At 40.3% G+C, this 18728-nt stretch overlaps 1 long non-coding RNA gene across 2 annotated transcripts; it reads right to left on the bottom strand.

Moving 5' to 3' along the window:
* Positions 1 to 9872: 9872 nt before the first annotated feature.
* LOC138774044 (uncharacterized) lies at positions 9873 to 17636 on the bottom strand. 2 transcript variants are annotated; one of them, XR_011360242.1, is made up of 4 exons: positions 17464 to 17636; positions 17235 to 17358; positions 14610 to 14709; positions 9873 to 10475 (listed from the first exon to the last, which is right to left on the bottom strand). It is a non-coding gene; the product is annotated as an uncharacterized lncRNA (long non-coding RNA). The 2 variants fall into 2 exon arrangements; XR_011360241.1 differs by having other exon boundaries at positions 17235 to 17636.
* Positions 17637 to 18728: the final 1092 nt, after the last annotated feature.

Here is an 18728-nt window from a genome sequence, read left to right on the forward strand (position 1 = left end):
ATATGTTTCAGTCTAGAGTTACGCACATGCGTACAGATTATCAAGCACAAAGCAAAAATTACGCAGTTGCTTACGTTCGCAAGTTCAAATATGCTTAAAAAAGGAACATTTACAAACATGTTAGCTCATCACTAACAGAAAGTGGTGTATTCTCTCCAGTCTGACACAGTGCTCTCTGCTGCCACCCCTGTCCATGTCAGGAACTGTCCAGAGCAGTAGCAAATAAAAAACCTTTCCTGCTCTCCAAACTGGAAAGAATACACCATTTCCTGCAGGACATACAGCAGCTAGAAGACTGGAGATTTGTCAATAGAAGTAAATAACAAATCTCTGGCACTTTTCTGTCACCAGTTGATTTGAAAGCATTTTGGTGAACAACCCCTTTAAAGAGGTGCAAATAATTTAATTATAATTTATTTCTGAGTAGGTTTTACTCTTAGAGTTGGATTAAAAATACTTACATAAAATACTGGTCAAAATACTGTGTAAAAGGGACCTTACCCATCAGTATCCTTTCTGGCTATTCTACATGAACTAAATAGATAAGGTTGATTTACTCAATCTGTATATTATAATATCCCTTACAGAAGAAGCTGTTTAAAGCAGAATGCCAATAAAACCTTCCTGAAATGTTATTTTCCAACAGCATGAGAATAATTCATGACTACATTTTATCATAAGCTCCGCATGTGAAATAAATATTAGACAGTCGCTTCTTCAGAAGTGAATTTACCACTGACTGGTTCAATAACCTGAAAATATTGTGCAATCAAGCAGAAGAATAATTCTCTCGCTGATTTTAGACTTCCATTAATTAAAAGCTGAAAAATACCTAATTACATAGTGCTACAAATATAGGCTGGCACCAACTGGGGTGTGAATTACTGAGTTTACTGTCTTATTATATTTCTCCTCCCATAATGTTTATTCTAACCCGTCCCTTCATCTGTTTCTGTGCTTTGTAATAGCTCCATAGCTGGCAATAGTAGCAGGTCTTAATGCAAGATTTGCATTTGTTAATCTAGGAGACAGCTGCCTCCTGTTATTCTTGCACTTCTGTATTATCATGACAGAGATGCATTTTGACCCTTGAATGCTATGTGGCACAGAGAAGTAGGGCAATAAAGTAACTTATTTCTGAAATGTTTATTACTCTTTCATCCAAGATTTACAATATTTTAATAGTGTGGCCTCTTACATTCTGACAACTATCCCCAATACCTTAGTCATTTCCCGCAGAATCATGCATGTCTTCTTCGATTTTTCACCTTTTATTGCATTGAAAAGACTTTATCAGTTTACTATTAAAGTAAGCAAAATTTATAATATATAGTCTTACAAACATCTCTCTCCACTATTTGAGTATCAATATAAGATACGGGAGAGATACAAGAACTCTACAACCCAGGTTGGTTTACTTACCTAGCTAAAACGTTAACAGTTAGACTAATCTAACCTGCTGATAGCCCCCCATAGCGCAAGGGACGCTGTGGAGGAAGGTATGTGTCTAACCTCCCTCCCCTCTGCACCGGTCCCGCGCTGTTAATAGGAGTAATCTTGGCTCCGGAGCACTGTTAGGAACACTGCCACCCACTCCATTGATTTTCATTACAAAGAGCGGGCCACGTGACGTGGCTAGATTACTCCGACTAACAGCCCAGGAACAGCGCCAAGGTGGAAGGTAAGAGACATACCGCCCCAGGCGCTATAAGGGACTCCTGCTGATAGTTCCCCTTTCATAGGATTTTGGACAGTGTCCTAAAAATAACAGCACACAAACTAAATTTTTTAAAAGCATCCTTAAAACAACATATACTTTATGGGAAAAGGCCTTTAAAACCAAACCAATAGAAAACCAATTTGGTTCAATAAAACTGTAGTAGACATACTGTAATAAATGGTAACAATAAACAATACTTACTGAAGCAAGTAGATAATAAGGCATCAACACATTATAACACATTATAACAAGGCATCAACACATTCTAAAGAAAAGAGAAAAAATAATGTAAGAGGTTAGTGCAGCTTAGCTCCTGTTTAGCAGTAAAGCAGCATGGCTACTACTCAGTGAATAGAGCCAACTGTACACTGTGACACTCCTGATCAGCTGATCATTGGTGGTGGTGGTGGTGGGGAGGGCTGGACGCCAGGCATTGACACCTGCTGATCAGTTATTCATGGCGTATCCTGAGGATATAAGCTATTTATCATTTCAGCAGTGAAAACCTCTTTAAGTTCTTAAAGGGGTTTTCCAGCAAAAATCTTTTTCTTTAAAACCAACTGGTGTCAGAAAGTTATATAGATTTGTAATTTACTTCTATTAAAAAATCTCCAGTCTTCCCATACTTATTAGCTACTATATGTCATGCAGGAAATGTTTTATTTTCAGTCTGACACAGTGCTCTCTGCTGACATCTCTGGCCGAGACAGGAACTCTCTAGAGAAGGAGAGGTTTTTTTTTTATGGGAATCCCTTGAGAAAACCTCTCCTGCTCTGGACAGTTCCTGTCTCAGCCAGAGATGGCAGCAGAGGGCACTGTGTCAGACTGAAAATAAAACAACATTTCTTGAAGGACATACAGCAGCTGATAAGTATGGGAAGAATTGAGATTTTTTAATAGAAGTAAATTACAAATCTATATGACTTTTTGAAACCAGTTGTTTTGAAAGAAAAAGATTTTCGTTGGACAACCCCTTTAACACTGCAGCAACTTTTAATTTTTGTTTTTTTGTCTTCTCCTCATTTTCTAAAAGCAATAATTCTTTCTTTTTGCCATCTCCAGAGCCATATGAGGGCTTGTGTTTTTCAGAATTGTTCTTTGCCATATGTCATGGACCAATTTGCCTGCACTACCATCAACAGTGTGTACTACTGCTGTTTAAAGGGAATGCATGACCTACAGTTTATTTTCCTGATTGGAGTGAGATACCTAAACTTGTTCTTTTATTCTAAAACTGCAAGATTTTAGGATTATTTTATATCAATGATAAAAAAATAGAAAATTAGAAAAAGAAAATCACCAAAAGTTCTTAAAGGGAACCAATCAGCACGATTGTGCAGATATGATTCCCGGCAGCACAGTATAGATCTACTCTGCAGCTCACCAAGCATGCCTGCCACGTCTGCGGCGGGAGCTTTATAAAGGTGAATTTTTTTTATTATGTCGCGTGAGGCCGAGAGAGGGGCGGCAATGAGTCATCTGGAAGGGGAGCCATCTGTGACTAGTCACGGCTCTCTGCCTGTCAGCTTACACTGAGAGGCCACAAACAGGTCTCTCTGTCTGTCGATCATCCTAACACTGTGCACTGACAGGCACAGAGCCATGACTAGTCATGACTAGTTGTCACTCTTCTCCTAGAATCATATGCCAGAATAAAACATCTTTTTTCCTACTGTTGCATCCACGGCTGGTCTGCTCCATGAGCTTCACAATCGTGCTGATTGGTTCCCTTTAGAAAATGTTAAACATAAAATAAATTATTCAAACAATAAGTCATTTTCTTATGATACATTCCCTGTAAATACCACTGTCAGCATTGACATCACTATTTACACTGTTAGGCTAGGTTCACACTATGTAACTGTGCGGTTGTTTTTTTTATGCGGCTGTAAATGTGCGGATGAAACTACGGCCGTGGGAAAAAATAGACATGCGGCTCAAAACATACGGTCATTTACTTGGAAATCTGGTTCAACTAAAAATAACAAATAAAATCTTAAGAAAGTGATGCAAACACCTCTGGATGCATCTGGGAAAGCAGGGAACACAGTTTACATGAATTGCTATTACCGGGGTTTGCGATCCTCTGCAGTAATGCCGATGTCTCTCATGGTTAATATATTAAAATAATAAGACACATTTTCGTTGTAATAAAGTCCCTTTCGTTGTTCAATAATTAAATTTAAACTAATCCATCATTTTGCAATTAAATATACTGTTAAAATAAATATATATATAAATAAATGTATATTTATATATATAATTATTTCTTGACAGTATATTTAATTGCACAATGATGGATTCGTTAGAATTAAATTATTGAACAACGAAACTGAATTTATTTCAATGAAAATGTGTTTTATTAATTAAATATTAATTAGTACAGGAAGCTCCATAAGCCGTTAATTCATATTGCCGGCAAAAGAGCATTCTGTACTAATCATCACTTTACTTTAATGAAAACATCAAATGTTTCTTCTAATTATGTTATCACAATAGCATTATTAGAAGAAACATTTAGAATTATATGTGCGCTCAGCTGATTGGCTGATCGCACATGTAATTAGCGGGTCCGCAGCCCAGTGACTTCATTGTGCTGCGGACCAGCGAAGAGACAACATCGGGGTGAGTATAGAGCTCTCCCCACCCCCTCCCCAGCACTGCACCCCTCCCAGCAAGGAAAGGGGGTCACTTAACCCCTTCCTTGCTGGGATGGGTGCAGTCTGACATCAGACTGGCCCCCAAGCGGTTAAGGGGGATGCAATACATCCTCCCTTAACCCCTTGGGGGCCAGACTGTAAGCAGCGATCTGTAAAGATGCTGCATACTGTAAGGAGCACAACACCGCTCTCAATGATGGGTGTTGTGCTCCTGTTTGTGTGTTTTTTGTGTGTTTCTCCCTTTTTGTTTCAGATATCGGTAATCTGGGGATTACGTCGGATTCCGTGGACTACGTTGATGACCAGCGTTTTTTTTTTTTTTTTTTTTTTTATATAAAATGGTCAATGAGGGGTGTGGGGGTGTTTTTATTTGAATAAATTTTTTTTTTAACTTGTGTCCTCTCTTTATTTCTTTACTTTATAGACTTAGTAGTGGAAGCCGTCTAATAGACGGTATCCATTACTAAGTTGGGGCCTAGTGTTAGCCGGTATAAAATGGCTAACACTAACCCCCCATTATTACCCCAGTACCCATTGCCACCAGGGGTACTGGGAAGAGCCGGGTGCCAGTGGTCCCGGAGCGTCAAAATTGGCGCTCCTTGACCGGGCGGCAGCAGGCTGGTAAGATTTAGGCTGGGGAGGGCCTAAACCAATGGCTCTTCCCACCCTGGTGTTACCAGGCTGCTGTCGTTTGGTTTTTAACCCGGCTGGTTATAAAAATAGGGGGGACCCTATGCATTTTTTTTTATTATTTATTTATTTAAAAAAAAAACGCATAGGGTCCCCCCTATTTTTATAACCAGCCGGGTTAAAAAACAAACAACAGCAGCCTGGTAACACCAGGGTGGGAAGAGCCATTGGTTTAGGCCCTCCCCAGCCTAAATCTTACCAGCCTGCTGCCGCCCGGTCCAGGAGCGCCAATTTTGACGCTCCGGGACCACTGGCACCCGGCTCTTCCCAGTACCCCTGGTGGCATTGGGTACTGGGGTAATAATGGGGGGTTAGTGTTAGCCATTTTATACCGTCTATTAGACGGCTTCCACTACTAAGTCTATAAAGTAAAGAAATAAAGAGAAGACACAAGTAAAAAAAATTTTTTATTCAAATAAAAACACCCCCACACCCCTCATTGACCATTTTATAAAAAAAAAAACAACAAAAAACCGCTGGTCATAGACGTAGTCCAAGGAATCCGACGTAATCCCCAGGATACCGATATCTGAAAAACAAAAAGGGAGAAACACACAAAAAACACACAAACAGGAGCACAACACCCATCATTGTGAGCGGTGTTGTGCTCCTTACAGTATGCAGCATCTTTACAGATCGCTGCTTACAGTCTGGCCCCCAAGGGGTTAAGGGAGGATGTATTGCATCCCCCTTAACCCCTTGGGGGCCAGACTGATGTCAGACTGCACCCATCCCAGCAAGGAAGGGGTTAAGTGACCCCCTTCCTTGCTGGGAGGGGTGCAGTGCTGGGGAGGGGGTGGGGAGAGCTCTATACTCACCCCGATGTTGTCTCTTCGCTGGTCCGCAGCACAATGAAGTCACTGTGCTGCGGACCCGCTAATTATATGTGCGCTCAGCCGATCAGCCAATCAGCTGAGCGCACATATAATTCTAAATGTTTCTTCTAATAATGCTATTGTGATAACATAATTAGAAGAAACATTTGATGTTTTCATTAAAGTAAAGTGATGATTAGTACAGAAAGCTCTTTTGCCGGCAATATGAATTAACGGCTTATGGAGCTTCCTGTACTAATTAATATTTAATTAATAAAACACATTTTCGTTGAAATAAATTTAGTTTCGTTGTTCAATAATTTAATTCTAACGAATCCATCATTGTGCAATTAAATATACTGTCAAAAAATAATTATATATATAAATATACATTTATTTATGTATACATTTATTTTAACAGTATATTTAATTGCAAAATGATGGATTCGTTAGAATTAAATTATTGAACAACGAAAGGGACTTTATTACAAAGAAAATGTGTTTTATTAATTTAATATATTAACTATTAGAGGCATCGGCATTCGGCATCATTGCCGGCTATTTTTGAAGTACTCCGTACGGACCGCCTGTCAATCCACAGCCGCGTTTCCAGCCGCAAACAATGGTCTAGTTCATTTTTTACGGGTCCGTTTACGATAGGGCCGTAGATTCATACATAGTGTGCACTGTGCAGCCGTATATCGTATACTTTTCAGCCTACGCATGAACCACCAAAAATACTGCCGCACAATTACAGCCGCAAATACAGCCGCACACTTACATAGTCTGAACCTGGCCTTAAATTAAAATGTAAAAATGGAGATTCAAAGCCAATGGTGGCCCTCTGCTGCTAAAAACAACTGGGAGCTGACTGTTATGGAGCTGTCTATGTGGTTTTCAAAGGTGAAATGTTAACCAAACATGTTTCATGTTAAAGATTAGGTTTAATGTAGATAAATGTATGGTTATCTTCTTAAACCAAGGAAAATGAATGTAAATGTGAGTATTAAATAGTACAACATGGATTAAAACTGAAAAAGACTTGATGATATTTATGGTCAGTTACCCTCTAAATAAGACCTATGACTAACACATTACACATGGGAAAAGTTTGCGCTCCTGCCTGCCCTGACCCTAGTGTTGGAGCCTCTGCCTGCTTCACTTAGCGCGTGGTCCCAGTTGTCCGTTGTTCTTGCCTGTGGTTCCTTCCCTCTGCAGCTCCAGCTGCTAGTCTTGCTGTGTTCCTGCTGCATGTGGTTCCGGCAGTGAGTTCTTGCTGTGTTCCTGCTTGCTCACGTGTCTCCAGCTGCACCTTGCCCACTGTTGCTAGCAAGCCTAGCCAGGGGTAGCGATGTGGGGGTCGCCTTCCACACCAAGTCCATCTTGCCTTGCGGTGGGCACTGGTGAAGACCAGCGGCCCCTTTGTTTCTATTCCCTGGTGCGGCTTACGTCATTGCTAGCAGTGGTACAGCGGATCCACGACTCGAGTCTTTGCACTTTGCTTGCACTATTAATTTGTGATTTTTAAAAAATACATTGGATATACTCTGTATCCTTGCAATTACATGGGTAGAGATGCATTACAACCCAAATCTGTAATGCTCGAGAACAAACTGTAGTATACAGTTGTCTTAATTTACCCTCTTTTCCCACAGCTTCAATTTACACTCTCTGCTAACTCCAATACTTGGATGTAAGGTCATTATTTGGATATTGATTTTCTTTGTAATATAAAGAGAAACCATGGGGGCTTCTATAGAGCCCTTGGTGAAAGGGAGCTCTGTTTGGTCTCATTTCTTTTGCTACTGGTAGGACTCTTCTTCCCAAGGGACTGTTGTCAGCAAATAAAAGGATAAGGATATTGACCTAAGGGTCATGGAAAGCAGGAGGTAACAAACAAAGGAAATACTGCCCCGAAGGCATAATAAGAGTCTATTTTGAATACTACTGTTCTCTCGGTGTATAAGTATGTATCAATGTAAGTAAGACGTTAGTTACAACTGGTTATTATTAAAGGGCGTAAGAAATATGTCCAGGTGGTCAATGATAGACAATGTCAGGGAGCTGTTTAAATAACATACGTATATTTTAAGGAACATGGGTTAGTAATATTCATACACAGACTCTGTATGTGGCTTACATGTCAATGTATGCCTTAGTATATCGTGCCTGAGTGTAGCTTTTACTTTTATACAATTTGTAGTATAAAATAAAGTGAATAGACTCTAGGAATCAAGAAGATGTATTAAAAAGTAGCTTTCTAGGCTGGTGCTCAGCCATTTCAGAACTAAAGAGATATGATAGAGGATTATGGCAATAACAGAAACTCATCACAACCTTAAAGATCTTTCTGATGCATTTTACACCTTCCAGCTGACTTGTTTCCTTAGTTCCAAATGTCCTGAAAATGAGATAGAGGAAATATACTTTGCTCTTTACAGGAACACAGACATTTTCATTATTTTTTTCTCATATAACTAGCTGACACAAGTGGAGGGTGCCAGTATGTGACTGGCACTCGCCAATTGTATAGAATCCCAAAACCTTTGTTCCTGAAAAATCAATTATAACTCATCCTCAGATCACAGGAAACAATGTGCCCTGGCAGACTGTATCCTATTTCTTATGTTTCATGAGTTTTATGGAAGTGTTTACATTGATCCTGGTACAGGATTGGTTTTATCTGGATCAGGAATATGATTTACCCTTAAGTATAGGTTCCTTATGTTACTACTAACATCCTTTAACCAATGACAGCCGTCAGTGTCAGGACTGTTGGTAATTGTTGTCCTTCTCTCATACTTGTTTGTGCTGCCTTTCAAATTTGACCAATATGTGTGGTATGAACTGCGAATAGCCTATAGTAACAATAGAACTGGAAAAAATACACTTTTACAGAGCACTCTGACCTTTGATGTCAATGAATAATCTTTTAGTGTTGCTGGATTAATGGGTCAGAGCCTAGACCTTTAGAATCCCTGGAGAGAGGGGGATGGAAGGAACAACCTTTCAAGGTTATATAGTTATTTTTACCAATGGAAAAAAAACTGCAAGGTTTTCCTGATCTCTATGAGGTTTGGTGTCAGCTGATCTGTGCACTCAATTCAGAAGGAGCGATGCATTCATGTTGCACAGCATACCATAAACTATAGGTGGCCACTAGATACATTTCTTCATTCTGAGCGACTTGTTTCTGTAATAGAACTCTGCAGGGTTCTTTGTCTTGACTTCCTCAAGTGCTGTTTTCATTCCATACACGTGGCAGTGGAGATATGAGAATCCTCCTTAAATGATTCTCCTACGGCAGCTTTGTCACAGAATGCTCTACAGTTTTGATATCAGTTAAGTTTTAATAAGTGAGTGATGGAAGGTAACATGTGAATCGTTTACATTTTTTAGTCTTATGGTTAATACAATATGTGGATTTGCCTTACTGAGTTGTTTTTTTTTCTCCAAACCCAGACACAGATCACCATGCCTGCCTTGTGGGCCTATTTTGCAGTTTATAAATGAAGCTGGAGTCTTCAGGCAGTGTTATGGTGTACGGCTCTATATAAATTTGTATTACAATCTGCAGTGTCTGCTTTTTCCATTTCTACAGAGAGTTGATAAATTTTAATCATAAATATAGTGGTTTTCACTTACTGTATTTAGAATAATCACCTAAAACTTCCCATAGATATAGATGCATGAAATCTCTAACTTTCTTAATTTGAACCATCAAAACTGGAGTTTGGAGAAGCAAAAAAGAGTTTTCCTGTCACTGCTGTACCCCCTTTTCCCGCTGCTCCCCTCGGGCAGACACTGGACCCCACGTGCAGGGGCCCGGCACCGCCATCTCTTTGACCCTGCAGGATGGCTGACCTGCTCCATGCTCCTGCTCTCTCCTTCACCGCCGGTGATCTGTATATAACAAGTAAACATAATAGTATTGTACACTAGTATTTATTATGTTCAATAAAATATTTAATTTGTTTTCTTCTTGTGATATCTCTTAGCAGATTTTAAAGCCTTGGGATAGGCAGTTATATTGGTCCCATCTGTGAATGAACATTAGGGAAATCCGCATGAAAGGCAGGTGGTTCCATACAGATGGCAGCTCCCCATTTTGTTACATCTTTTAGCATGATATTGCCAATTTTCACACTGAGACGTGTATCCACTATGGGTTTCCTTAATAAACAATTCTGTCATGTAATGTTCCTCTTTTGAGTATCACAACAGTAGACTTGAATCTAACAATAGAATTAATAGGCTGTCTACACATTTGTTCCTCAAAGAAGCAGCCTGTCTGTGAAAAGTTATGGCTTCAGAGCAATTCCACTTCAATTGAATGTACGACCCCTTAGGGATGTTTTAATCAAATGAGTCGTTGACAAGATGCTGCATGATGCAGGAGGGGGAGGCAGTTTTTTTCTTCTTTAGATGCCAATGTGTATTACTTGGTTTTTGAAAACGGTATCTTTTCTTATTGTCGAGTTCAAATAATTGATAGATGTTCCTCAAAGGTAAAAGAGGGATTGCATTTATTTTCATTCAATGAGACATAGAAGAAATCAGCAACAGAAGGATGAACTTCCCCCGAGGCAACTGGAATAAAATATTTTAAAGGTGACTCTTATTTATAAAACAGAGCATCAAGAATTATACTAGACATCATTTGTATTTAGCATATCAGTTTGACATAAAAAAGCACTACAGCACAAAATGAAAGTGACATTGAGTTTTCATAAACATTTCCCTTAACCCGTTCAGGACTAAGGATGTAACTGTACATCCTTTTTTGCAGTGAGTTACTGATCAAGGACGTACAGTTACGTCTTGGGATAAAACAGGCACAGGAGCTGCGCCTGTGCCATCCCGCAGCGGGTCCCGGCTATCAGTGATTAACAAAAAACATACACAACTAAAAATAAATAAATAAAGTACACACCACATAAATTCCCCATAGCCCCCAATGCAATAATAACTGTAGAAAAAAAATAAATAAAAAAGTACACATATTCAGTATTGCCGCGTGCGTAATGACACTGGCAATAGAGTAATCACATAACTAAACCCGCACGGTGACCACAGAAAACAAAAAATAAGAAAACCGCTAATTTTGTCATTCTTTCATTAAATGTGGGCATTTTTCACACAAAAATTGTATGGATATCAGCCAAATTATACCACTAACCTAAAGTACAATATGTGACGAGAAAACATTCTCAGAATTGCTAGGATAAGTTATAGCATCATGGAGGTATAACTACATAAAGTGTGACTGTCCAGATTAAAAAAATGGGCTTTGGTCCTCAAGGCACACTATCTGCACCCCTTAAAGGGTTAAAATACCAATGGTTGACAACCCCCAACACATTTTTTGTAGACATCTACATAAAACACCCCAGTTATTATAATGTGGATTTATAGAGTGAATCAAGCCTGTGGATGCAGTGTGCAAGAGCTTTGGGCAGGGAATTAGCAGGAGTTCTGTGGGAGGGTATTAGACAGGATGGAAATGCTGTGATGAAAATCTGAGGGAAAGCAATGCTTTCTGGGAATTGTAGTACTAGCAACTGCTCAAGTAGGAATTACGACCAGAAAGTACAGATATAAAATATGGAAAAACAAATGAATATTCAGAGATTTTAGAACTGGCTCAGGCAAGTAAGCAAGGAGGGTCACTCGAGGGTCACCCAGGGGACAAGTCGGTGCATATTAAAATATGGCAACTAAACATATGACCCAGGAAAACATTTAATCGCATATATAAGAGAATGCAACTCTTAAATATAAAGTGCAATCTACTATGGACTAGGTTGACTAAACTGTGGGGCACAGGAGAACATCTATGGCTAAGGTGGCAAAAAGACAAATTTGTATTCAAAGAGCATCATTATTTTTATGAAGCTTTTCTTTAGCAGTTTTGGGCAGCTTTTAGTGAATTTCAGATCTGTATTAAGTTTCTGTCTTGTCATTAGCAGTGAGTTGTTGCATTTTTTTGTGTTCTTGTATGGCTGAGGTGACCCTTGTGTCTCTACTGCCAGTACAAAATAATACACACTTGGCCCTCTCACATCTATTAAAAAAAAAAAGTGTATAACAACGTGATTTAATAACATCAGGCTGTTATATATCAGTTTTCTTCAAAAAGCCATGACGAGAGAATGCAAAATGCCCTCTCTCCCCATACCTACAGTATGTAAAAATAATTTACATATAGCAGGGGTAGCTTTTAAACTTAATTTTTAGGCATTTCATTACAGCAACTATCCCACAAAAATATAGTAGTTAACATAACACCAACAGATTCTGCAGCGCTTTACCATTTTGGGAGTACGTATATAGACAAAATTAGACATTACAGAGAAACTTGTCTTGACAAACACAAAGGGGGACATTTATTAAGTCCAGTGTTTTCTGCACCAGGCTTAAAAATGTCCCTGCAGCGCAGACACTAAGGAGATTTATGTAGAGGCGCACTGCCTCTGCATAAATCCTGTGCGCACCAGTGTGTGCGCCGAGGAAACCTACACCAGCTCAGAGCTGGCATAGGTTTTATGATAATTTTTCAGCAAAAATGATATTAAATGAAGCGGATCCAGAGTCCGTGCCCCCCGTTCCGCCCCCTCCACACTTCCTTCCCGCCCCCTTGTTGACCGGGCGGAAAATGGCCAGATGCGAATCTGGTCATTTTCCACAAAAAAATACTCCATTTAGCCTTGATAAATGTCCCGCAAAGTCTCAAACTGCAACACACAAGATTTAAAGGAGAAGTACAGCAATTTAAGATAACTAACAGCCAGCAGGCGCAGGGGGGAACATAATAAGCAAGCACTACTTACCTCTCCCCGTGCCCATGGCTCCCAAACTCTGCCAGAAAGCATTTTCTCCTAAGTTGTAATGACGTTAAGACACGAGGGAAAATGCCTATCCCTGTTGATGGACAACCCACTCAACCAATCAGTGACTGGAGCAGTGTCCCGTCCTTGTCACCTCCTGGCTGAGCGGGCTTTCAAGCATCTGGGCTGTGACGTTGACTGAGAAAAAGATCCCGGAGCCCGAAGCATCAATCCAGCACTGGAGAGGCATAGGTGAAGGACAGATATGTAGTGATGGTTATGTTCCACCCGACCCCTGCTGTTTCAAAAAATCTTTACAACACCAGATGTCTCCTGTAACAGTTCCTGTTACTAGAACAGTTATGTTCACTAGAATGCAAGGAGGCAAAATAAAAGAAAATGTTCATATCCTTAAGGCCAAAATTGGTTTGGTTCTCAAGGGGTTAAATCCTAATTATGTTTGTCTATTGAAGCACTGTAACTCTGCCCATCTGTTATATTAAAACATACTGTTGTCCTTGCTTCCATATAATGCAACAGAAATAAACAGAGATTTCCAAGCAGCTTTGCTAACATCTGCGTATGTCCCTGGGTGTTTCAGAGAGATGATACATGTAGTGGTAATACAGTCCTCAGTTAGCTGAAGTTCTGTGGGACTTGCCTGATGTTTTTAATTATTTCAAAAACAGATACAAAGCAGTTCATTTAAAGGGACACGCACAGCTTCTATATTGCGGCTTCATTTAGTCAATAGTTAAATATTTTAAAAAGCTTCTCACTACACATTATGTTGTCAACATCAAATTGTGAAACATGCCATGCCTTAAAGATGCACAACAGCATTACTGGAGCGGATTATGGAGATAGTTATAGACTATGAAAAGGAAAAAACTATAACATTGCACATAGCAGATTGCTCTCACTAATTATTATAGGGAATTGATACTAGCAACCCTAACACTGCTGTGAGAAAACTTATCAAAAGGGGGTTTGTGGGTTTATTTTCATAAAAAAGGAGCTGGTGCTGATAGTGTCAAAGAGACGGGGGTTAGGGTTTGTGTGGCCCAGGCCGGTTACGCCTCACTGCTCTTCTTACACACCCCTTCCATTGCAGCAATTCCTCCGCTCTGGTTTGCATTGGTGCCATTGGTATCCTGCTCATGTGCTGTGACCTAATGTAGCAGCGCAGGTGCACTGAAGCTTCCATTGTCATTGCTCACTCCTTCTGAGTCTGAGTGCGTTGTTTCACTCGGCCATGGTTTGGTATATAGACAGGGCTGTCTATATCCAGGCTGGGCATTTTACTATAATTAAGAGAGGTGGGAGAGGTAAGGCATGGGAACCATAGGCTCTACCTCTTTGACAATGTCAGGGCCAGATTAAAATAAATTTTTTTAATTAAAATAAAGCTACAAACACACTTTTGAAAGCTGTATCTGCACACAATGTTATTAAAACCTACACAACAGTACCAGCAGCTTTGTGTGGGTTGGGGGGGGGGGGGGGGGGGGGGAGGGCAGGTTTTGATTAAAGAGTTGCTAAGTTTTGCACATCCTCATTGAGTGCTATAGAAATCCAACCCAAAATAATGAAAAATTCCCCTAAATTAATCATATATCTGCCACATTTTGTTTTGGCATAAGGAAAAAGTGCAATCTCAATAAGTGGAGTGAAATAGGTGCAAAGGATAAATTTCTCCATAAATATTAATGACAGGGAAACATGTAATATAACAGGTTGACTAAAATAGTCTAAAGACAGGGGAATAAATCTAGAATGGTGCTAAGATTTCAAACATATACTTCCATTGTTTTACAATATTATTAATACAAGAGGCATTCACATTCTTGAAGAAAATGTTCTGGCAAACAACTCTAAAGGATATTTTTCAACATACTTGAGAATGCACTATCTCCCATCCACTCCAAAAATCCATTAATGCTGCTCTGTTCAAAGAACTTAGTCTTTTCACCATCGTTTCTCTTTGATAACATGTACTGCAGGATAAGAGAGGCTGTTAGCAAGTAGGTGATGTACCACAGGGAAAGCAATCTCTTTGCTCTTAATAATAATATCCTTTTATAATAAACATTTATAGGTAAGCTTTCTGGTTTCAAATAGAGCCTTTTCAGAATGACAAATGAGAGTTTCTATTATAATGTATCTTGAATGGCATGGAGGAAGTATACCCTGCATCTATGAGCGTAAACAGGGAACTGTTATACACTAAGAGCCTGTTCATACTGAGCAAATTCGTCGTAGCTCTCCACCTGCCTGCCTCAGTGTCAAACAGCACGTCTATGGGATGGCTCGCATGCCTCCACTTTCTTCTCAAATAATTGACATGTCAATTGATAAAGCGGAGAGCAAGGAAGTGGAGGTGCACGAGCCTCCCCACTGAAACAGAAGGCAGACGGGATGCTGCGGAGAGATCGGGCACGGAATTCTTTCGATTTTACTATGTGTGAACAGCCCCTAATAGAGATGAATCTGGTGGTTTCTCTATGAACTTTGCTAAAAGTTTGGTTTGGAACAAATTCAAACTTCGGGTGGTTCATTTAGGCCTAACCTGCCAAAATAACATCGGTCACGTAGCAGATAGGAGAACAAGTGGGGATCATATGATCTCAGGGTAGCACATAATGTCTTGCAAAGCAACAGTATAGAAGTGATGTCAGAGCCACTATAAAAACCTATGCAAGTGAGTGCAAAATCTGCTTCATTACCAGATGTGTGCCGTTTAAAGTTTTGTGAAAACAAATCTATGGCACTTTTGTGCACAGTCTGTTTCATTTAAGTTAAGTGTGACAGTTTGTTTTTTCTTTAGAAACTTTTGTTTATCTCTATACAGTAACATGTTAATATAATATGGGGAAAAAAACAAGAAGTCTATTAGGTTCATCCTATTATCCTGCAGCATTCATTCAAAGGAAGGCAGGTAACCTCCGTCAAGTTGTTTCCTATCTTTTTTATAATGGTGGGAATAAAGCTCCACTTTCCAACTCAAGTGAGAGGTTAATGCTCTCAAGCTTGTTTCATGACCTACATATTTATCTAGGTTAAGAATATCAGGATAAAGACTTGATATAGGTCATCTCCCATGTGTCACTTAGGACCCTTCCTTAGAGACTGGTAAAATATCTACCTGAATAAAATTGTGGGGAATGACTACAGCAACGAATGTTCCTGTGTGGCAATAATGCCAAGATATCAATGACAGATGGCTCTCCTTTGTCTGCCCCAGAGCCCCCATGGATAAACCCCTTAGCACCATTAAACCAGTCTGGCAGAACACCAAGGTTTGAACATATTGCAGCCCTGTTGGACGCCTTATTGTTCTTGAACTAGTTAATGGCAATGCTGACATAGCAGCCACTACTTGCCACTAAGGCAGATTACACTGACAATCAGCAACACCCCCCCCCCCCCTCCAAAAACAAAAATGGACACACACTCATAGCTATAAGACAATATTCTATATGTGATAAGCTACTAAGGACTACCAGGGGCAAATATAATCATATTTGATTATACTTTTATAATACCATGATTAAGGGCACATAGCCTGAAAGATGTAGGTTATTGGGACTATGGAGTGTTTCTTCTATTACCAATAAAGATGTGTGAACTGTAATCTCGTGCTGGTGCTTGACATCTATCTTTTCACATAATACCTCTACACCTGACCACTTATTACCATTAAAGGGGTAGTGCGGCGCTAAAAAATTATTCACAGAATAACACACATTACAAAGTTATACAACTTTGTAATGTATGTTATGTCTGTGAATCGCCCCCTTCCCCCTGTCCCACCACCCCTGCCCGTGAACCCAGAAGTGTGGTGCATTATACATTGCCTGATCCGTTTCGAGGCCGTCCGCCATCTTGTGCCAAACGTCATCTTCGGACAAACGGCCGAATCGCTGCCACCGTCCCCCCTCGGCCGCGTCACACAGAGGTCACTGCGCTGGAAGTACCATCCCCAATGCACACAGAGCTCTATGGTTCGTGTGTGGCCGGGGACGGGACAGACAGGGAGTCGTCCCAGTCTCCCTCTTGTGACCACAAGCAAAACCCTGCTTGCAGTCACAAGAGGGAATGGGAGGGGGTAGTGCAGTGACAAGGGGGGGGGGCATCACAGGCCCCCCCCTTGGTAGCGCCCGGGCGCAGCGGCAACTGCTGCAACCGCAGTAGCTACGCCACTGTAGGTAGGTCATAACCCCTAGTAGGTAGATAGGTGCCCCCAGTGGGTACAAAGGTTGCTTCTAGTAGATTGAAATGTTGCCCCCTGTAGGCATAAAGGTGCCCCGAGTAAATAGGTGCCCCCAAATAGATACATTAGGCGCCACCCAGAAGGTAGATAGCAATCCCCATTGTAAATAGGTGCCCCTGGATGTAGATAGTTTCCATCAGTGTGGAGAGGTACCCCGAGGAAGTATTTACTACCTGTGCAGATAAGTTACTCTGAATGTAGACCCCTACTTAAGACCATTACCCCCTAAAAAAAAAAGTAAATATTCACCTCTGCACCAGTCCAATGCTGACAGGAACTCCACAAGATGCACAATGAGTAAAGTTATCATGCATGGACCTTTGTGCCCTGCTCTCAGCCTCCCATAGGTCCTAAGCTCAAAGAAGTCTCTGACCTAGAGAGTAAGCGATAGGGAAAGAAGCCAGTGTCACTTTGCTCTGTCAGCGTTCACCATCATGCACGTCCTAAGAACGTGCCTTAAGTTGAAAGTGGCACTCACTTCTAGGGAAGGTGCCCTGGACTCCAGGTGCTAGTGATTGCCTTCAGTTACACCCCTTTATGGACTTTGTATCCTGCGGCTTTTACTAAAACGTTCAGTCTCCGGAGCTCATTTTATGGCTTCTGTAGCAAAACTAGCAGAAGGCCAGTTTTTCTTAGCTGAGACTATAGGGGGGAGATTTATCAAACATGGTGTAAAGTGAAACTGGCTCAGTTGCCCCTAGCAACCAATCAGATTCCACCTTTCATTCCTCACAGATTCTTTGGAAAATGAAAGGTGGAATCTTATTGGTTGCTGGGGGGCAACTGAGCCAGTTTCACTTTACACCATGTTTGATAAATCTCCCCCCGTATGTTTACCATTCCTTTGCAGTGTTGTATACCATACAATAGCTCATTGTTGTGATAAACTTTTATTTTTGTAAATGGACTTCCGATGACTTATACATTCTTTACATTTCCGCATCATCACCTTTGCCTCCTTGATGTAATGTGAAGGAATATCTCCGGGCCGTTTCTTCAGGTGTCCTCTCATTCCAGTCCCATAAACCCTTATGATGGCTGACTTGCTTGTCATGGTCTGACAGATATCGCTCATTTTTTCCTTGTCTCCTGCTGTCAGTTTATTTTTCTTGCTTCAGGACCCCCATTTGCCAGATCAAGAGTATGTACTATGAGAGGTCATGCAGAAGAACAGTCAGAAAAGTGGAGCTGTGGCATGGTACAGAAGAAACATAAATTCTTCCGTCTCTGAGTCTTCCAAGATACAATAATTCAGACTTTTTTTCCTGATGTTTTGGGGTCATAGTTGATCTTATCCTGTAAACCATTTTCCTTATTGAGCCTCTGTAGCTGCAGATCAAAAGCTATCATCTATATCAACCCACTATATGTACTGAGGTTAACCAGTGCATGGATTAACATGTATGGAAAACAGAAAAGGCAAATACAAACATTTACATAATAATTCACCTTGACCTAATGTGCGTTTGTTAGACAAGGCCTAACCTAAGTGCATCATTTCTGAGCCCATCATGGAAAAGGTCTTGGATTCAGTTTCCTAATGACTGATATGAATGGAATGATAAACTATGTGAACATAGTCACTTATTAAAATGCATGAGGTCACCAAGGGTATGTCTAAAAGAGCTTTTTTTGATGGTCTATATGTAGAAATGTTGTGTATATGGACTACATTTACATGTTTATCACTCATTGATTTGTCATTAAATAACCTATGTCAGCAAAATATTGAAATTCTAATAA

This window comes from Dendropsophus ebraccatus, chromosome 1 (genome assembly GCF_027789765.1).
Source record: "Dendropsophus ebraccatus isolate aDenEbr1 chromosome 1, aDenEbr1.pat, whole genome shotgun sequence".
In the NCBI taxonomy this organism is placed as follows: domain Eukaryota; kingdom Metazoa; phylum Chordata; class Amphibia; order Anura; family Hylidae; genus Dendropsophus; species Dendropsophus ebraccatus.